The sequence below is a fragment of the Halichoerus grypus genome, chromosome 9 (assembly GCF_964656455.1).
Source record: "Halichoerus grypus chromosome 9, mHalGry1.hap1.1, whole genome shotgun sequence".
NCBI classification, from domain to species: Eukaryota; Metazoa; Chordata; class Mammalia; order Carnivora; family Phocidae; genus Halichoerus; species Halichoerus grypus.
In genome coordinates this window covers 114,393,206-114,414,509 of record NC_135720.1, presented here as the reverse complement: position 1 = coordinate 114,414,509, position 21,304 = coordinate 114,393,206, and the positions used below count along the sequence as shown (strand labels likewise).

The 21,304-nt window shown below is 54.5% G+C and overlaps 1 long non-coding RNA gene across 1 annotated transcript; it reads right to left on the bottom strand.

The window, feature by feature from the left end:
• Window positions 1-314: 314 nt before the first annotated feature.
• LOC144378994 (uncharacterized) lies at window positions 315-9,075 on the bottom strand. The gene is made up of 5 exons (XR_013440959.1): window positions 8,881-9,075; window positions 4,069-4,164; window positions 1,049-1,128; window positions 716-970; window positions 315-447 (listed from the first exon to the last, which is right to left on the bottom strand). It is a non-coding gene; the product is annotated as an uncharacterized LOC144378994 (long non-coding RNA).
• Between the last annotated feature and the right edge of the window lie 12,229 nt (window positions 9,076-21,304).

Sequence of the window (21,304 nt, the reverse complement as noted above, 5' to 3'; positions counted from 1 at the left end):
GCTGTATACCCCTCAGGGGTCCCAGGCTAGTGCTCACAGCCACCGCAGCAACCCGGCCCTCCGCCCCTCTTCTGCCCCCCCCCCCCCCCCCCCCGTAAAGCCTGTCCGAGTCCCCTCCAGGCGGCCCAGCCCAGAGTGGGGCAGCTGTGGGCAGCGGCTTGGCTGATTGCCCCTGGGTCTCTTCCTGCCTAGTTAGGCCTTGATAAATAAGGGCTTGGAGACATCTGGAAACCATTACCTAGTATTAGCGGGCTGGGTCCTTCCCCCGCTTTCCAGAGGGCAGGCCACCGCGGGCAGCTGTGACGGGGAGCGCTGCATCTGAGCCGTGCAGAGGCAGGATGTGAAGGGCATGGCTGAGAGCTGGGATCCTGTTGTGTGGTGCCTCCCAGGTCCGGCTGCTCTGGCCCTGGCCTCAGGCCTCCCGCAGCCCCGGTTCTGAGAGCAGCCCTGGCAAGAGAGGTCATCTGTCTCCGGGAAGCCAAAGGGCAGGGTGCTCCCAGCCCCTGTGGCTAAAGTACCGGGGCTGGAAGGGACGGCTGTCTCCTAATTCAAGCCCCTCGTTTGACAGGAAGAAACAGGTCCAGGGAGGGGAAGGGACTTGGCTAGGGTCACACAGCTTTGTCTCTGGGTGTAAATGGCACCCCCAGTCAGGACAGATGGGGCCCAGCTCCCAAATCCTAGAGTCATCCTTGACTCACCTCTTTCCCTCACAAACCTGTAGCAGATTAGCGATGGGCAAAACTTCTCCACTTCTCCTCCCACTGAAGGATGAAGGTGGTCGCTGATCGCCCTCCCCTTGAGTCAGCCCTAGCCCTGGTGTGGTTTGACCAATAGAAGGCGGTGGAATGAGACTCTAGGACTCGATGCTTGGTCATAAGGGGCTTCCACCTTGGTTTGTTGGAGTTTGTTGAACACTTGCTCTTGTCACCAGCTGCCATGTTATGAGAAGCCCAGGGAACCTAGGAGAAGCCTGTGGGAAGAGGGGACAGACCTTGGGCCAACAGCCGGGGCTAAGCTCCCAGCCGCCGTCAACACACACTTGCTCTACCTGAGCCGTCTTGGAAGTGGCTCCTGTCAAGCTGGCCCAGCCGATGTCACATGGAACAGATGAGTCTTCCTTGTTGAGCCCTGCCAAATTGCAGACTCATGGGTAAAATAAACGAGTGTGGTTGTTTTAAGCCACTGAGTATTGGGGGTGGTTTGTTATGTGGAAATACATAACTGGAATGCACCCTGAATCCACTCTGTCAGCTCTGCCTTCTAAATATATCTAGAATCCAACCTCCGTAATCTCTTACTTGGAAGATTACAATAGTCTCCTGATGGGTCTTCCTGCCTCTGGTCCCCCACCCCCTACGGTCTGGTTTCCTGCTAAAACAGAAGTCAGATCATGCCCTTCCGCTCGAACCCTCTACAGGCTCCCCAGTTCACTCAGAGTGAGTCCTTTCCATGGTCCAGCAAGCCCTGCAGGAGGGGATGCCACTTACCTCCCTGCCCTCACCTCCTCCTCTCTCCTTGGGTCACTCCACCTCAGCCACTGGGCTTGTTAGTTCTTCACTACTCTAAGTTCACTCCTGCCCCAGGGCCTTTGCACCTATTACTTTCCTGAGCCTGAAGCGCATTGTTTGTGGATACCCTGTTGGCCCACTCCCTCATCTCATTTAGATCTCCAGTCAAATTTTCCAGAGGGACTTCCCTGATCACACTACATAAAGCAGCATCCCTATCCCTCCCCAGCTCCCTTATCCTGGTGTCTCTCTCCAAAGCACTTAGCACTGACATTCCATATGTTTATTTTATTATCTCTCTTTCCCGACTGGAACAGAGACTCCTTGAGAGGGGAGATTTTTGCCTGTCTTCTTCATTGCTGAATCCCCAGCACCCAGCTCAGGGTACGGCCTGCTGTGGGTGCTCAGAACATATTTGTGGGAGTGGAGGAATGCATGAGAGCTGACCTGGGCTGGCAGGGGCCCCTGTGGTCCTGGGGGACTGTCACTGCTCCTGCCTTTCTCCTGCAAACTTCACTTCCTGGGGCCCCTTGCTGTGGGCTTCTGGTTTCTGGGAGGTCACACTGCCCCCCTCCTCCCGGCCCCCCAGCTCAGTCCCCCAGCCTCTTTGACACTGAGTGTCTCCCTTTGGGCCTCGCTCATACTTGCCCCTGCCCCTGCTCCTGAAATGGCTTCCTCCAGTCTCTGCTGCTTGTTGAAATCTCGCCTGGCTCCGGCCTCCACATCAGCCACTGGCCATGTCCTCCCGCAAGGGTCTGCTCAGTCGGCCACTTGGGAGCTCACGAAGGCCTCTGGAGAACAGAGAGAGTGAGGCCTGGCTGCCGAGTGAGGCTCTTCCCCCGGGGAGCCTGCCCCAGGGGTCTCTGGGCTGTCTGTGGCCACACCGGGCCCAGACATGCTTCTTCCCCCCGAGCTCAGCACCCCTGGCTCCCCCAGCCTTGCCTCTCCTCGGGTGCAGTCCAGGCTTTGGATGCCTGGCACCCCGCAGCGCCGCTGCCCTCACCCGGGGACAGCGCCAGACCCGGACCGCAGCATAAGGCCTCACCCGGCACCGCAGGCCGCACTCTCTCCCCCAGAATGTCTGCGCCCACATTTACATTCCCGCCATCCCCCCAGCTGTGCACAGTGGACCTGCTTCCAGCTACTTTTATTTTGGCTTCAGAAGGAGGCTTGTAGCTGCGGGCAGAGGAGGTCTGCAGGGCACCGGAAGCAAACCTCAGGCCTGAGTCTCTAAAAATAAACTTCTTTTAGGCTCCAGAACCTGGTTCTGCTCTTCATCTGCCTGCAGGAGGCCTTGGGAGGGCCTGGATCCTGAAGCTTGCTGGGCAAACCTCAAGTAGGGGTGTGAGTCCCGTCCAGCTCCTGCCCCTCCCCTCCCCCACCTTCAGGTGGGGAGGAGGTGGTGCCTCTCGGTCACATCAAATCTAAGATTCCGTTCATTTAAAGAGTGACTGTTGTTGCAGGTACAAGAAGGGGAAATATGCTACCGATTAAACCGGGGTAAGCCATCGATTACTGGATGTACTTAGTTTCAGGGATACTAAAATGTGAGAACCAATGTGCATCTTTGATAAAATACGGTTGTAGTGAAGGCAGAATAGCCCCTTCCTCTCCAAGCTAGGCACACTCTGGCTCACACCTTCCCTGGAAAGGAAGAAATGAAAGGGTTGCCTCCGATCCAAAGGCTTTGGCTCCCACCCTTGCCAGGCCTGTCTGGGAGAAGAACCGGAGATGGGGGTGGGTGATATCAACAGAGGACTGGGGAAACCAAGAAGGGGATCCTGGCAGCAGAAAGTGGAAAAGAATCTGCCACCCACAGAACCTGTTGAATAATAAAGTCACAAGCCCACGCCACTGTCTTGTCAGCCCAGAACAAAACAGATGGCCTCAGCCCCTGTCCCCCTGATCTGAGTCATGGAGGACTAGCTGGCGGGCAGAGACAGTCCGCACCCCTCCCCCAATTACTCGGCTCCCCACGCTCAGCGATGATCTTGGCCCCCAGAAAAGGAGGGAGAGGAGGTGCCGGAGGGAGCCTTGTCCTCGGCTTTCTGGGAGGGAAACAGAAGCCTGCAACGTGGAGTTGTCAACACCAGCCCAGGGAGATGGGATGATGTGGGAAGGACGGACAAGGGAGCAGGGCCCAGAAAACCTCGAGAGGAGCATCTGACTGCAGCAGGAGGGACTGAAGTTTGGCCTACAGGTGGAAGGGGGTCCTTTGCCGACTGCAGTGGGCACCATCGTGCTGCCCACATAACCCCCTTAAGACTCAAGTGCCTGCACTCCCCGCGCGGTGGGGAACGTGGGCGCAGGCAGCTCCAAGGTGAGCCCCTCTTGCTTCTGAGTATACTTGGCTAAAGGGACCCTCCTTCCTCAACGTTACCCCATTTTCTGGAGGCAGCCTGCATCCAGTGACTGGTAAATGCACAGCAAAAAGGAAGGCCCTCCTGGCCTCCTGGGGGGGCTGCCTGCAGAGCCGCCCCCGGTTGGCAGCTCCTGGGGGCGGCCGAGGCCTTTGTGGTGCCTGCAGCAGGGCCCAGCTCCTCACTCTGCCCGGTCCTACCTCCTTCACTCCCCCATGGGTCCTGTTCCCAGGAAACCTGCTCGTGAACCTCCAGCTCAGGGTCTGTCTCCCAGGAACCCGACCTGTTGCAGAGACCTGGAGGAAACAAGAGGGAGCGGTGAGTGGCTGCAGGGAGTCCCACTCTGAAGCTGGCAGGTGGCCCAGATAACCCTGGAGACTCCTCCCCAGCCCGTGGGTCCTCCAGGTAGGAGGGAGCTCCCAGCGGCTCCCCTGGGAGTGTCCTCCACGTCAGACCCAGCTCCCTGCCCAGCCACAAGGCCAGAGGAGGGGCAGCAGATGTAGGGACCGTGCGTCTGGACCATGGCAGGGGCCGGGGATGCAGACAGAGCCCAAGCAGGGGGGCTCGGGGACATCTGGCAGGTGATACAGGGGCTGGGGGCCTCAAGTGGGGCTGGGGGCAGCGGAGGCCCCCCCACCTGTGTGCAGAGCAGAGCATATTTGAGCTATATACAAAGCTGCGTTGGCCAGTCTAGGTCTATATATGATTGCATGGTGGATGCACGGGTGCGTGCATGTGTGTGTGTGTGTGTGTGCACATGGAGGTGTGAGAAAGCTCATGTGTGCTTATACCTGGCACGTAAGCACGCGGTTATGAGTGTGCACAGCTGAGTATGTGCATCGTAGGCGTGAGTGTATACACACAGACCGGTATGTTGATCCATGTGCCTGTGTGTGGGGACAAACTCATGGAGGCAACTCATCCTCTGTGTCATCTCCCTCACCAGCTCTAGCCTTTCTGTCTTGCCTCAGATCCTCTGCCTAAGCTGTCTTGAGACCTGCTCTTCCTCCCTAAGTCTCAGCCTCCTCCAGGAAGCCTTCCTTGGTGAAGCCAAGACCAATTCCAAGCTATCCTTTCTTGTCATGGTGTTCTCAGCAGAACAATTTATTTGTAGGTTTGGCTCCATGTATTTGTCTGCGTCCCAAGATCAGACTGGGAGGTGCCCAAGCCTGGCAACAGCCTTTCCCAACTGGTCAGGGTCTCCCCAAAGATGGGGATTGGAATCCTAACTCTGTCTTCCAGACAGAGCTCAATAAGCCCCACTGCAAAGGCCCCGAGAGAAGGTGGAAGGCTGGCGAGCTCACTCCCCGCACCAAGCGCAGTGTCCTTCCTGGATGACCTCTGTGGGCGGCTCCACAGAAGCAGCTACAGGCTGAGCCCTGGGACCCTGGGTTCTAATCCTGACTCAGTGTGACTCAGGAAAACTTCTGCTTTCGGGTTCCAGGTGCCTCATCTGTAATGTGAGGGGTTAGACAGGTGGTCCCAGGGCACCCCGTGGCCCTGCCCTCTGCCAGCACTGCTCTGCTGATGTATGGACCCGTAGGGCCCCTCGTGCCCCGACCCCGACCCCGGGCCACCTCTCTGTCTTCATTTCAAGGTTGTCAGTTGACCTGGTTGCCAGCGGCACCCACCCCCTTAGCTGTGCAGAGGGAATGAGGGGGGTCAGGGGGCCACGTGTCCTGTGTTCTTACATTGAATAAGCTGACAAAAGCCATCAGAAGATATATCATTTAATAGGAGATTAAAAACCAACGAGAGCAGCTGGGGTTCTGACCCAGAGTCTCTGCGTTTTTAATTTAATTTCTTTTGCTGCTCAAATCACAACATTCTAAAATGATAAAAGTAGCTGTGTTTGCTCAAGGGTTTTATCATTAATTGATTTGGCTGAAGTTTCCCATAAGCCTCATCTTTGGGAACATGCTTCTCATTTTAAGCCTCCAGACTCGGTGAGAAGGGGAAGTGCAAGACATGTGGGGACAGGAGTGGACCCGGAGGGTCTGCCCTTGGCAAGCACGTCCCCTCAGGTCAGCAGACCCGGGGCCTGTGCAGAAGCCTGGCGGCAACTTGGTGGCGTTACTGCGCCAGCATCTAGGGCAGGCTCCTCCACAGTCCTCGGTCTAAAAGGCCAGAGCCTGTGCGGCCTCCCCTGATGCTGGGCAGCCAGAGGCGGGGTCGGGGGTGGGGGGGGGGGACGGGGGATGCTGTAGGGGCTGGTTTCTGGCCAGGTCTCATCCCCCAAGGCTGTGCCGTTCCATGGAGGCCAGAGCCCCACTCCGGCTCGCAGGCCTTCCCCTCCTTTGTCCCTCCACTCCCCGTCTCCATTGCGACCCTTTCCTGAGGAGGCGCTCACTACCGCCCTTATTTCCCACAGTGCCCCGGGCCAGGCCCCAGCTCTGACAGCCGCTGCTCAGGGCTTTGGCCAAGCGATCGGAACAGCCTTCGCGGAAGACGGGCGTTTACGTCTAACCTCGAAAGACGAGTAAGAGTTAACAATATATGTATTATTGAACTTCTGGTTATAAATAGTAACTTATGGGCCTATTGTCGAAAACTTGGAAAAGGCGGGCAAGTCTTATGTTACTCAGAGCCCTTTTGGTGGCACACGAGGGGCCACCAATTGGAGCCCAAGCAGGCAAAAGGGAGGCCATTACTTGGTGACCAGGAGGGCTGAGGTGTGCTAGACATGTCCCCACTCTCACTCCTTTCCCCTCAGCATGCATGTTCCTTGCTCTCAGGCTGCCTGTCTCTCTCAGGTTGCAATACTGGTCTCACATGCTCACACCTTCACGATGGAGGAGGAGAGAAATGCTCTCTGACCGCTCCAGTTCCGGAAACCCGTGGGAAGAGCTCTGATTGGCCTGGTTTGGGTCACATGCCTCACCCCGGGCCAATCACTGTGGCTTGTAAGGCGGGATCAGATCCCATTGGCCCACATGGCTTGTGTGAGTGGGTGGTGAGGACAGGGGGCTGGGTGGGGCAGTGTTTCCCAAAGTAGGGAAGGCCGGCAAGTGAAGTGTGCTGTTGCTATGAAGTACATTTTCTGTTGGAAAGGCAAACACCTCGGTAAATAGGTGAAGGCAAGCAACAGAAGAGGAAACCAAATGGGACCGACATAGGGGAAGTTGCTGGGCACTATAAACAGGGCCGTCCACATGGAAACCACAGTGAGAGACAATTTCCTGTCCACGGATCGACAAAAATGAAATGTCTCTCCATCCCAGATGTGGGAAACGGGAACTCTCCACTCTTGGTCTCACTGCTTAGGAGCACACCGTTGCAGCGTCCTGGGAAGGAGAAGGTGGTCGTGCCCTGTCACCCCGCAACGGCACTTTGGGGTATAAATCCCAGAGCCGGTCTCTCTTGTGTGCACAAGGAAATCTAAGAGCTGTAGCATGTTTGTTTGTTTGTTCCTTTGTTTTGAGAAAGAGAGTCGGGGGTGGGGTGGAGGGCAGAGGGAGAGGAGAGAGAGAATCTCAAACAGGCTCCACTCTCAGCATGGAGCCTTAGGCGGGGCTTGATCTCACCACTGGAGATCATGACCTGAGCTGAAACCAAGAGTGGGACACTTAAGCGACTGAGCCATGCAGGCGCCCCAGAGCTGCAGCATTTTATGGGAAAAAATATAGTCCATAATCTCAGCATTTATTAGCCAGAGAAAGGATAAATAAAGTGTGAGACACTTATAAATGGTACTCTTGACAACAGTTAAAATTAATGTTACCTGTTACCAAGATGGATTAAGTGCGCAAACATATGGTTGGTTGAGAAAAGCTATAAAAACATGCAAATATTATGTATTACTTATGTATACATGTAGGTGGTATGTATGTTTAAAATCACGCATAGGATTGACACCAGTTTAAGGTGGCTACCTTTGGAGAGAGAAGAGGCTACGTTAGGAACTGGGGAGAAGTATACAAAGGATTTCAGTTGTATGTGTGTGTATGTATGTGCTTTATTTCTTTTTCTTTCTTTTTTTTTTTAAAGATTTTATTTATTTATCTGAGCGACAGAGAAAGCACATGAGAGGAGGGAGAGTCAGAGGGAGAAGCAGACTCCCTGCCGAGCAGGGAGCCGGATGCAGGACTTGATCCAGGGACTCCAGGATCATGACCTGAGCTGAAGGCAGTCGCTTAACCAACTGAGCCACCCAGGCGCCCTCTTTTTCTTTTTTTTTAAACCATTTTATTTATTTATTTGACAGCGAGAGAAGGAACACAAGCAGGGGGAGAGGGAGAAGCAGGCTTCCTGCTGAGCAGGGAGCCCAATGCGGGGCTCGATCCTAGGGCCCTGGGATCATGACCTGAGCCGAAGGCAGACGCTTAACGACTGAGCCACCCAGGCGCCCCTGTAATGCTTTATTTCTTAAAAAAAAAAAATGATCTAAGACAAAATTTAAAAATGGGGCTCATTCTGTATATATATTGTGTGTGTGTGCATGTGTATGCATAGCTTTGATATCCTACTGTTCACTTAACATTTTATAATGAGCATGGAAACATGATTTTTAATGTCTGCATAATATCCCCCTAAAGGGATGTGCCATAATTTATGAACCCATGTCCTGTGGTTACACATAGAGGGTTTTTTTCCCCCCTATTTTTCCACATCACAGTGACTGTCCTTATACAAATTATTTACTTAGGGCAGAAAGCTGGGATTATTGGGTCAAAGATTTGAGCTTTTTTAAGGCTCTTGGTAATTATTGGGTGAGAGGGTTAGTCAGAACTCTTTAGTTTGCATGTGACAGAAAACTGGATCAAACTGGCTTAAGTAAGGAGGGAAGTGGGTTGGCTTATGTTGCTGAAAAGGCCAGGAGGCCCCCAACTGCCTTGGCTGCTTTCTGTTCTCAGAACCCCAGTGAGAATGTGGGGAGAGCTGGGATGGATCTCCCCGCCCCGACGATGCCTTTTGCCCCCCTTCCCCAGACAGGTGTGTGCATGAGGACTGCCTTCAGGGGTGACCTCCTGAGGGCTCTGCCCACCCACCAGTCCCCCTTTCTCCACACTCACCTCTGCTTTCCTCAGAATTAGCTTCTTCACACACAGGCCCTCCACTCCAGCTGCTCACTCTCTGTATTGGTTCCCTAGGGCAGCTGTAACAAATTTTAACAAACTCAGGGGCTTCAAACAATAGAAATGTATTCTTTCACAGTTCCGGAGGCCAGACGACTGAAATCAAGGTGCCAACAAGGCTGTGCTCCCTCCCTCTGGAGGTTCCAGGGAAAAATCTGTTCCTTGCCTCCTCAGCTTCTGGTGACTGTCAGCATTTCTTGACGTGTGGCCACCTCTCTCTCTTTGTTCGGCTTTCACGTCACCCTCTCTTCTGAGTGTGTCCAATCTCTCTTATAAGGATACTCATCATAGCAGTTAGGGCCCGCCTGGATGATCCAGGATAAGCTTCTCTCGAGATCTATAACTTAATCATATCGTTCGCATATGAAGTAACCTTCATAGGTTCTCGGTGTTAGAAGTGAATATATCTTTGGGAGGGAGGCATGTCTTCAGCCTTCCCTACCATCCTTATGGCTCAGAATCCCAGAGGAGGAGCTCAGGCAAAAATCCCAGGGCAGGGCTCTAATTGGCCAGCTTGAGTCATATGCCCAACCCTAAGCCAATCACTGGGGTCAGAGCACAGAGGGCCTCTGATTGGTTAGGTCCGGTTACACCGCTAACCTCGCAGGCAGGTGAGTGGGGCCAGCCCCACCTAACCATGTGGACTAAGTGGTATCACTACGGGATAGACAAAGGAGGAGGCCAGGGGCTGCTCACAGGCCCCTCTTGCCCCAGAGGCTGGAGCACTTCTCCAAGGGGGTGGGTGGGTGGAGAGAGGGTGTCCTGTCTGTTTTGCAGCAGGTTACATTCCTAGGTGGCTTGTCCCTTCCCTCCAGCAACTTGGGCTAAGCCTGCATGCACCCTCCATCCTCAGGAGCAGTGGCCCCTTCATCTTCCCAGGGAGCAGTGAGGGGCGGCAGATGAACTATGTAGTAAGTGCAGGGGACGGAGGGGTCCCACTGAGGGACCCAGCTCTTCAGTCTCCTGCCCTGCGCATCAGTCCAATAAACCCTTCTGTGTTTACACATCTTCCCCACGGCCAGGCCTCCACCAAAAGCCGTCAGCCTGCACTGGCTGCAAGAGCTGGGCTGAGTCAGCCCGGGGGGGTGGGGGGTGTCTCTGGGCAAACCTGGTACTGGGCTCTGAGATCCGTGCTCGGAATCAGCATCTCTTCTATTCCTTCTGGTGCTGCAGAGGCTGCAAAGCTGAAGACGATGTTTCCAGACTCCCATGCACCCAGGCTTGTAGCTCACATCAGGTTCTGCTGAATAGATGCACGTGCATGAGAACAGGATGGGCAGAAGTGAAACAGAGCAGCTTCCTGCTCCCTGGGCTATTTGCTGATGGCACATGGGCGTCCCCACCTCCAGTCACTGGCTTTGTGGGAGCCCAGACGCAGGGATGGTGATGACAGTTGCTTCTAGCCCTGTGTCCATTGGTGGCTCTGGATTCCCCACCTTCCTGATGGGGTTCCACCTCCCCAGAGGGGCCCTTTCAGCACTGTGGCTCTGAGACATTCCTGGAGGCCCAGCTGATCCCTAGAGCACTTCCCATGACTTGGTAGACACCTCATTCCCTGTATGACTTCCCTCTGCTTAAAATCCCCTCACTGCTTCTGTCTCCTGCACTGGACCCTGATTGAAACAGACACAAATGTACTTTGTGCCAACAGTTTGGACTTTTAACATGAAGCCCATAGGTCATGAGAGGCCCCAGGACCAGGGCAGCATCGAAGGACCACAGAGAAGTGAAATCGGGAGCTGTGTCTGCAGAGAAGGGCCCTCTCACCGCTTCCCCCACCCCAAACACACAACCTGGAAGGAGGCAGAAAGGTGCTTTCTCCCTTCCTGATGCCCCAGTGTTTGGGGTCTTTGGCCACACATAGCTTTGGATGGCAGGGTGACATGCTGAAACGTTAGTTCATATTCCGCGGTAATCCCCCATCCCTGACCTTGGCCGTTCCCGTTCAGTAGCCAGCAGGACAGCTGTTGTGTCAGGGAAGGGATGAGTCAGCATAAAGAGAGAAACAAGCAGTCATGGCCTGGCTTCTGAGTTTTCAAAATCGCATCCCTCAAAGGGAAAAGGAAATGACTCACGTGGATAACAGTTCAGGAGAGCGGAGCAGGTGGGATGACACAGAACGAGCATCCCACCCTTCTCCCCTCTACACACACACAGTTTTCTGGAGGCAGACTTGGGGGAGAGGCCGGGGGAAAGTAAGCAGGGCAGAGACAGTTTGGGCCCCTGAGCAAGGGGAGTCCTGAGGTCATACGTGACCTTTCAGCTTAGCTCATGCAGCTACCTGATTGGGTTGCTGAGTTCCAGTTCCAAATTCTTCCAATCTCATTGGCTTAGCTCATCTTTTTCAGCTGGGCCCCAACTCACGGTCACTGACCAGCCTGTGAGGAGACGGCCTTTGGCTCTGCTGACCACCTGTGGTCTAAGCAGCTGTGGCCAGGAAGTGGGTCACATGGATGGAGGCATGGGGTGCCACGCAGGGGAGGCTTACAGGGAGCCGCAGGTGGGGGCAGAGCAGACACACCTCGTTCTGGAATGTACTGCTCCTCTCACAGACAGCCAGTCCTTCAAGGCGGGCCCGGGGGGTTATAGGGCTTTTGTGTTTCCTTCACCTCATTGGTCCATAAGGGAGCTACGGAGGTGTCAACTCTGGGAACTAGGAGTTTTGCCAGAGGGAATGTTTATCGCTTTTGATCTGTCCGTGTTGCAAGAAACCTTGTTAAGCTTTGTTAAGAATTCCAGGTATTCTAGGGGCGCCTGGGTGGCTCAGTCGTTAAGCGTCTGCCTTCGGCCCAGGTCATAATCCCAGGGTCCTGGGATTGAGCCCCGCGTCGGGCTCCCTGCTCGGCTGGAAGCCTGCTTCTCCCTCTCCCACTCCCCCTGCTTGTGTTCCCTCTCTCGCTGTGTCTTTCTCTGTCAAATAAATAAATAAAATCTTTAAAAAAAAAAAAAAATTCCAGGTATTCTAGCAGCAAAGTCCACGCCCCTTTTCCTCTTGACAATCTGGGCCTGTCACGTGAGTGCACTGTGCCTCAGTTTCCTATTTTGTAAATATATACACTTCTTGGGAAGCTTACAGGATATTCATCAGCGTAGAAATGCTACGGAGAAGTGCAAAGCAGATCCTATAAATATAAACCCTGTGGGGAACAGTGAACTCAGTTCCCCCTTCTCTGTCTCCCCCCTAACTGGGCCCCCAGCCCAGGCCACCCTCCACAGTACCCTGAGACCCAAGGTGGAGAGAGGAGGAGCCTCCTCCGCCCCTGGGCAGGCACAGGGAGGGGCTGGGCGTGGCCAGGCTAGGGGCAGCAAGGTGCTGACGGAGCCCTTCTCCCCATGATGGATGGCCCGCTGGCTGGAGCCGCAGTTCCAATTTGCTCCCCATTTGGACAGCTGCTCTACCCACAATTCAACTTGTCAGGGCCACAAATCACTCTGTGCCATCAGACCAAGTGGTGTGGGAGCCTGGAGGCAGGGACACGGTTCCTGGAGGAGCCCGGGCTGGGGAGAGGGGCCATGGGGTTGGGGTGCCGAGGCTATGAGGTTCGGTTCTATCCTGGGACCTCTGATCTTCCACACCTGCAAGCTCCAGCCACCCCCACAGTTCCAGATGACAGGCTCTATATCCACTCCTAAGCCCCATCCTCTTCCCAGGTCCCCCCGAAGCAAGTTCAACAAACCCTGTGCTTCTTGATCTACTGCCCCAAACTGTTCTCTGCCCAGCTCAACAGCCCAGGCCCTACTTGTGCTCAGAACTCCCCAGGGCCTCCTGCCCTCCAGTTCCCTCCGTGGGACTGATCTACTCCATCTCCAGGCCATCCTGGGAGTTAGGGCTATTCATTCATTCACTCCTTCCTTCATTCATTCTGAAAACATTGAGCATTCATTATGTCACCATCGTAAGCAAAACTGTGAGCCCACAGTCCAGGTGGCTGGTATTAGTTGAATAACTGGAGAAGTATATAGCTTCAAACTGAGACAACAGCTGAGTGAGGAGGAAAGATCCTGGGACCCATGAGGGCATGTTGCTGGGGAGTCTGCCAGGTCTACTGTCTCTCTCCACTCCCTTCCTTTAAAGCTCTGCTTAAGCCCACCTCCTCCAGGAAGCGTTTCCTGATCGCCCATCCATATACTCCATTAAGGGGCACCTCATGATGGGTCTCTGGATTCAAGACTTCTGGTGGTATCTTTTCTTTCTGTTAAGCCTCCAAGAGTAAAGGCCCCTCCAAGCATGGTTTGGATACCACCAGCACCTCCTTAGGCCTCCTCCTACCCTGGCATGTGTCTTGGGCCTGGAGCTCCTCTGGTGGCCCCACCACATCCTGGGCTCAGAGGGCACTGAAGCTTCCTCCCCCCCCCGCCCCCCCGCCCACCTCCACCAGGTGCCTCTGGGGCATCCAGCTTTTACTCTGTAGACCCAAAGATCCCTCCTCTGGTTCCCCTCCTGCCCCCTGGCCTCCCCCTACCTCTGCCCTCTGCTAATGATGATGTAGACGCAGACAGAGCAGGCTTTGATCTAGAGCAGCTGCCTCCCTCCTTGATGGATTTCCCGGCCTCAGATATCACTTTCCCCAGCTTGGTTACAGTGTTCCCGGATTCATCTTGCCGAAGGAGCTGGTGCTGCTGTACTTGGGAATGCACTGGGAAGGTGACTCTTCTCCATGTCCTTGCTGGGCCAGGATCTGGGAGCAGCTGGTGGTTGAGGGAGTGATGGCCTGGCTGGCAACCGGCAGGCTCCAGTGCTGATCCATCAGTTTACCTCTCTGCAGAATGGGTAGAGGTATACACACTTTCCCTCCTCAGACTGACCGGAAGTTGGAGAGGTGTGCAAGCTGGCAAGCTTCCTTTAATCCTGGGGTCTGGGAGGCAGAGGCTGCCCATCACCCATCACCATCCTCCAGAATGTCCCCATGATGAAATCTTCTAGAAAGAGCCCGCTCCCTTTCAGCCACTTCAGTGTGTGAACATCTGCTTTTAGACAAAAACCAAATGGGGAGGACAACTGTCCTCTGCGGAGCGGAACTCACCGTAGGATCCTCAGCGATGCGTTTTCCTGGTGAATTTCAACGAGTATTCTCTTGCCTGGCATTGATTTATTCTCCAACCTCTCGGGCACTCGTGGCTTGTATAAAGGGAGGAGGACGCACATCAGAGGCGGGTCTGCCGAGCTGATCTCAGCGGAGAGCCTTCCGCCCACCAGATATGTGGGAGCCGGCAGGAGTTGGGGGGAGGTGGTGCTCATCCCTCTGCGGGCCCGCGCTCACATGTCTGCCCCCCAGGGCATGCTGTTCTGGTACCTAGAGATCTGGGGGTTTAAACTTGGCAACCACCCCATGCTTCTAGGAGGGGCAGAACAAAGCTGCTTCCACCCTTGAGCCTCCCCTCCCCTCTCCTCTCCCTTTCGGTCGGCCCAGCGTTTCATCTCTCCTCCCTCCTCTTCCGCTTCCCACAGGCTGCGCTGGACAATCACCATTTGCCCCTCACTCTCTCCCCAGCTCAGTGCCCTTGTGTCGTCCCTGCCCTTGGGGGACTCTGATTGGGCAGAGGGGAGGCACCTGCAGAAGATCAAAGGGTGGGAGGGTAATAGGATGGGTGTTTATGGGCGGGTAGAACCAAAGCTCTGGGGTGCTGGCTCAGTTGGGAAAAGCTGAGGCTGGGACTCTTATTCTGGGGGGTCATGAGTTTGAGCCCCACCATCACGGAGGTAGAGATTACTTAAATAAAATTTTTTTAAAAACATTTAAAAAATGGGGGTGCCTGGGTGGCTCAGTCGTTAAGCGTCTGCCTTCGGCTCAGGTCTGATCCCAGGGTCCTGGGATCGAGCCCCGCATCGGGCTCCCCGCTCAGCGGGAAGCCTGCTTCTCCCTCTCCCACTCCCCCTGCTTGTGTTCCCTCTCTCGCTGTGTCTCTCTCTTCAAATAAATAAATAAAATTAAAAAAAAAAAAAAACATTTAAAAAATGTACCAAAGCCCTGGCAATTCCTGTGTGGCATCTCCTCCATGCTCACCCTCTCTGGGCCCACTCTCTCCCTCGCTCCTGCAGGTTTAGGGGTGATCATGAGTCCCCAGGCATGTATCATCCCAGCTGGTTTTCCAGAGTCCTGTGTACACCTTTGGTGGGCCACCCCTGTTTGAGGGGCCATTTGCTTCCTGACTTGCCTTCCATTCTGGTCCTGGCCCATTTTCAATCCTGGTCCTTTTCTCTCTCATCTTTTCCCCTTTGCCCCTCCCAGGGCTCATCCCAGCTGGGAAGGGGCTGGCTGGGGAAAACCAGGGCCTTGAGGGCTGGGCTTCTGGGGGAGATGGTGGCCTGGAGTTCCAGGCGTGGTGAGGCCCATCAACTACTTGGAAGATTCTGAAATTAAGTTACAGTTGATTCATCCAGGGGTGCCCAGGCCCAAGGGAGTTGCTCCAGGTTAGTCAAACCCCCAGGAAGCAGGTTTATAAAATAGATCCCTTCCTTCTGTGTGTCTAACAAGGGGTCACATACCCAGTGGGAAGGATGTTTCCAGTTATTTGTCTAGGACACCCTTCCAGGGGGACCATCTTGGGGCAGGGAGGAGAAATTTGGTTCCTTGCAGCATTTTCCATAAAACATAAATCTCATGAAATGCTCCTTACAAGAGGGGTTTTTGTGGTCAAACAAATTAGAGAAATTTTGCATTCTGTAGCCTCCCAGTATGTTCCCTCTATCAAAGACTCTGAAATGCTCTGTGGTAAAGAATATCCTGCTTAATATGTGTTTGGCTCAGTGTCCCCAAAGCTGAATCAGGGAACCAAAATACCATTTTCCCCCCAAGGACTCATTTCCTGAGCCCAGGGTTCTAGAGAACGCACTTAGGATACCTTGATCACAGGCTCAGCGTGTGCAGCTCTGTGCGGGAGAGAAGTAAGAGCAGGCTTTCAGCCAGGCAGATAAGGCTGGAGTCCTGGCTCTGCTTCTTAGTGCCAGCCAGGTTTGGAGGCGGGGCGGCGGGGAAGCATCTACAATCTTTCAAGTCTACGTTTCTTCATCTTCTCACAAAAGGGAGAATCCACTGTTCTGAGGATTAAAGATGATAATCATATCTTAGCGAAGACTCTCTTGGTTGCAAGAACAGGATTCATGTTCAACAAAAAGGGAATGTATTGGAAAGATGCTGGGTGTCTTCGGGGACCCCCAGGGCAGAAGTGCAGCAGGAGGGCCAAGTACCAGGAGGAGAGTGGTAACCTAGGCAGTGTCCACATCCCACCCTTCATCTCTCCTTCTGTCTGCACATCTGCTTCCTCTGTCTTCCTCTGCAGACCATATGTTCTGCTTCCAGCGGTGTGGGGTCAGCGCGCTCCCCCCAGCTCCCATGACAGCCTCAGCTCTTGAGCTCCTGGCACCTCTTTCCCCTCTCAGTCTCAGTCTGGACTGGGCGCAGTGCCCCTCAGGACAAAGTCCACGCCCCCCCCCCCCAGAAGAGAGTGCCTGATCGGCTCAGCGTGGTAAGTGTCTGCTCCTGTCGAACCATCTGCGGCCAGGGTGCTGGGCGCATGTGCCCACTCGGCCACCATAGTGTAGCTCATCCGGGTCAGGAGTGGTTCTCAGCACATGTGGTCCAAGCGTCACAGGCTGAGCAGATGTCCACAAGGCTGTCTGCTGTAACACATAGAGTGTCTGAAAGCAGGGTAAGTACTTGGTAAGTGTAGCTCGCATGATTAAGCGAATTCTGTGTCTCTGAGAAGGAAGTGGCATTTAGCAACAACAAGGACTATTGCCCATCTCGAAGGGCTCCGCTCCCATCCCAGAAACTTTCATGTGCATAAAAATCTGGGATGCAAGACACAAGAAATTTTGCCCACAAAATGAAAAAAAATTGGTAATTCAGACTATAGTCAAACAAAAAAACTCTGTCCATCAAAAGACATCGGTAAGAGTAAAAAGGCAAGACACCAAGTTGGAGAAGATATTTGCAATGCATGTGTCCAACGAAGGCCTGGAATCCAGAATATCTACAGAACACCTATAAATCGATAAGGAAAAGACAGACAATCGGATTACAAAATTGGCAAAAGACCTGAACAGGCATTTCATAAAAGAGGAGGCCCAAATGGCCAATAAACATAAGGAAATATGCTTAACATCATTAGTCACCGGGGAAATGTAAGTTGAAGCACAAAATGATACTGCGGCGCACCCACTGGAATGGCTCAGATGAGCAGAGAAATGTACCAACCGTCCGGGAGGATGTGGCTCGAGCGGGACTCAGAGATGGTGCTGGCCAAAGTCTGCACTGGTGCAGCCACTTTGGAAAATCACTGGGTAGCATCTTTTACACCCGAAGCAAACCCTAGGATGCAGCAGTTCTATGGGTAGCAGATAGATACCCTTTGGAAATGCATGCAAGCGTCCACAGAGACGCGTGTTTCGGCATGTTTACAGCAATCCTGTCCTAAAACTGGAAACACCTCAGTGCCCACTCCCCTCGGGATGCAGACGCACGGCACAGGTGGGCTGGAATGCTACTCGGCAGCGAGCTAAATAAACCACATTGGCGAGTAACAGTATGAGGGAGCCTCCCAAACGGTGTCAGGCAGAAACGGCCAGACACAAACTTTTGTGTAATTCTAACGCATGAGAAGTTCAAAAGCAAGCAAGACGGATGTAAGCTGTTAGAAGTCAAGATAGTGGCACCCTCTGGGGAAGTTAGTGACGGAAGGAGGTATGGGGGGATTCTGAGGGCTTGTTCGAGTTCTATGTTTTGATCCGGTGTGGATTAAATAGGGGCAATTTGTGAGAATGCATTAAGCCATCCTTTTATGGCTGGTCGGTTTTCCGTATTCATGTATCCACTAATAACATTTATGAGAAACCTCGGGGAGCTGATTTTAAATGCAAGTTCCTAGGACCCGCTCCCAGAGACTCTGATTCATTGGGTCCTGGGTGGGACCTGGGAGTCTGCATTTGAGCCAGCTCCCCGGGTGATTGTGGTGCAGGTTGAGTCTGAGCAGCAGACTTTAACCTGGTCCTGGCCGGTGCTGGAGAGCGTCAGGTGGAACTGGGCCATTCTTGGTGGCCTGCCCAGTCGGCCCGAGGCGCTGGGGGAACGGTTCAGGGTGCTGAGCAGGAGAAGGGGAGATGGAGGGGGCCGGCTGGAAGGGCAGGTAGAGCTTGGACACCCAAGGGAGCCCTTATTTACTGGAGCACTCTCGGTAGAAAAGGAGGTGTGGACTCTCAGGCAAGAGTTGCCAGAGGGTAAGATGTGTGAGGTGACCCTCGGAGGGCCAACCATTCTCAAGTCAGGTGTGGATGCCAGGAGGGCTCCATTTGATGTCCCAATTAAGTGAGTCTCTGGATCTCAGTTTGTCTTGTTCAATGTGGAGGAGGGACACTCTTGATAGCCTCAGAGATGGGTTCTAGCCTGAGTTCTATTTCCAGTCCTGCCCTGTAATACCTGTGTGGTCTTGGGCCAGTCCCCTGCCCTCTCTGGGCCTCAGGTTTGCCCCCATAAAACAAAGGGTGGGACTATATGACCCCGACCTCTCTGTCCGCCTGGCCACCTTGGAACAGCTCTCCCCCCAGCCCTGAGCTGAGACCCATCCTCCACACCTCGTGGAGGGTCCTGCTGTTGACAGCACGGGCCATGGATGCTGACGAAGGTCCGAGGGTCTGTTAGAGGTCTATTTCCTCCCCACTTCCTGCCCTGTCAGCTGACAATGAACTCTTGGAGGGCAGGGCTGGGCTCTAGCTCATCTCTGTCCCCAGCAGTGTCAGGTACAGCAAATGGTAAAAGCTCTGGGGCCTCTGCTCTGGCATGCTGGGGTTCTGGTTCCTTCCTTTCTGGGAATAGTACAAGGACACACAGGTCCCGGGGGCAAGGGGGTCTGTAGTGCCAGGCCCCCTCTGGCTGGCCTATGGTAAGACTTGACTCCCAGAGGATAAGGAGAACCAGAGAGGCGCCCCCACCTCTCCCTCAGGCCCAGAGCCCGTGCAGGCGGGCAGGCGGGCAGGCGGGTGGTTCTGGCTGTCTCTCTGCTGAGTTCATTAGAGGGTGAATTATTAACTCCTGGCTGGGGCAGGGCAGCCAGGGCCCCGGGCGCCCCCTGGAGCCGACAGGGGTAGGCCTGCACTAATTGAAGGCTTAATGAATTTTCCCGGTGGAGGCTGCAGCCGGTGCCTTCCCTCTGCCATCTGGCCGTTTGTCTTCTCCTGGTGGGATTAGCCTCTGCCCGCTCCTCCCGCCTGGGCCTCGAGCACTGCGGGCTCCCAGCCTGGATCTCCACCGCGGGGGCTCCTTCCTGGGCCCCTCGGCCCCTCAGCCTCTCGGCCAGGTGCTATGCTCCCATCACTCCTCATTCTTCGGCCTTCAGGCTTACTCCAAATTTTGGGTGTTTCCACTTAGGCCCTGGAGATTCACCAGCCACCCCTGACTGGTCCGCCAGAATGTTCCAGAGGTGGGCAGGGCTGAACACTCTTGGCAGGCCTTCCAGGGGTTCCTGAGGACTCAGGGTATTGGTCTTCACATCCCATCGCTGTTTGTGCGAACAAGCCACTCCCTCAGGCCAGGTTCCAGAACTGAGTGCGTGGTTCCTGGGGATGTGCTGGCTACAGAGGCAGGTGAGGGAGAGAAGGACTGCTCAGAGGTGACTCCCCAGAAACAGGGTGGGGCAGACAGAGGGGGGAACTTAGGTCAGGGAGCTCCTACAGCGAGCCAGGCATCCCTTATCTGATCCTAATACTCAGCAACATCCTTTTTTTTTTTTTTTTAAAGATTTTATTTATTCATTTGAGACACAGAGATAACAGAGAGAGAGAGAGCATGAGCAAGGGGAGAGGCAGAAGGAGAAGGAGAAGCAGGCTCCCCGCTGAGCCAGGAGCCCGACATGGGGCTCGATCCCAGGACCCCGGGATCATGACCTGAGCCAAAGGCAGACACTCAACCCTCTGAGCCACCCAGGCGCCCCATCATTTTTTTTTCTTAAAGAATTATTTATTTATTTATTTTAGAGAGAGAGGGAGAGGGTGAGAGAATCCTCAGGCAGACTCTGCACTGAATGTGGAGCCTGCCACGGGGCTTGATCCCAGGACCCCAAGATCATGATCTGAGCCCAAATCAAGAGTTGGACCCTTAACCAACTAAGCCATCCAGGCGCCCCCTCCTCAGCAACTTCTTGATGTAGCTATAATGTCCGATTGTACACATGGGGACATGGGGGTGCAGGGAGGTAGCTCATTTGATTAATATCCTGCTCTTGGTACAGGGAGTCTCCAGGGCTGGCTGCTCCAGGGCCCACAGAGGCTCCCAGTTAAAGGCACCTGTGAGTTTGTATTGGCCATTCGGCAGCAGGGAAGTGTTTCTGGCACATCTCCGGGTGTGAAGACTAGAACCTGGTGTTCCACTGTCTGATCTTGTGCAGTTTCCCACTTTCTTTCTTTCCCTACAGCCACTGGCTGCCCCGCCCCTACAGAGTGGGAGGAGGGCAGGGTGGGGCAGTGAGAGAGCCCTGGGGGGGCTGCCAAGGGACCTGGGCTCCTGCCCTGCTCTGCCACTGGCCTGATAAGTGACTTTGGGTTTTCCACTTGGGCCTCAGTCTTCTCATCTATAAAATGGAGATTAACAATCGCTGGGCTGCTGACTTCTCCAGATGCTGTGGGGCTCCCACCATCAGAGCTCTTTGGTGGAGGGCTGTCACTGTCACTGGCCTAGGGTGCCCACCGTCCCCCCAGCATCTTCCAGGCCATCTGCTACCCACTCACACCAGGAAACCCCAGAGCCTCAGGGACCTAGGCTCCAGGCTCACTTCTGCTATTCACTCTGCATGCCCTAATAAGAAAAGTTACCAATCTCTCAGAACCTCCCACCACCACCCCTCCCCGCCCCAAAGCAGGAGTGGAATTGGACCCAGCCCCTGTCCCAGGCAGGTCTTTGCCATGGGGCCTGAGCGGACACTCATGCGCCTGGGGCCAGAGCTGGGACTGGAGAGGGCCGGGTTGGTGGGGGTGAGGACTGGGGTTAGGGTTGCTTTAGGGACTGAAACTTACTTGGAATTGGGATAGAATCTGGATTCTTGTCAATTCCAGGTCAGGAACAAAGCTTCAGACCAGATTTGGGATTGGTGTTCTGAATGCTCCTTGGTTAAGGACTGGGGTCAGGAGTGGGGTTGGGTTGGGGTCTGCCCCTGGGATCGCTGTGTTAAAGGCCAAGACTGGAGTAGTGGAAGCATGGGGAGGGATGGAAAGTAGGAGTCGGAATGGGGAACTCGGGGCCTGCCTTTGCCCTGACCCACTGCTGGGCCCTGGGCTCATCATTTTGCGCCCTCAGCCTCAGCTTCCTTCCCGGTCTGCGAATAGGGGGTCGTCACTCTGTCCTGTGTCCTAACAGCTCCCATAGAACAACAC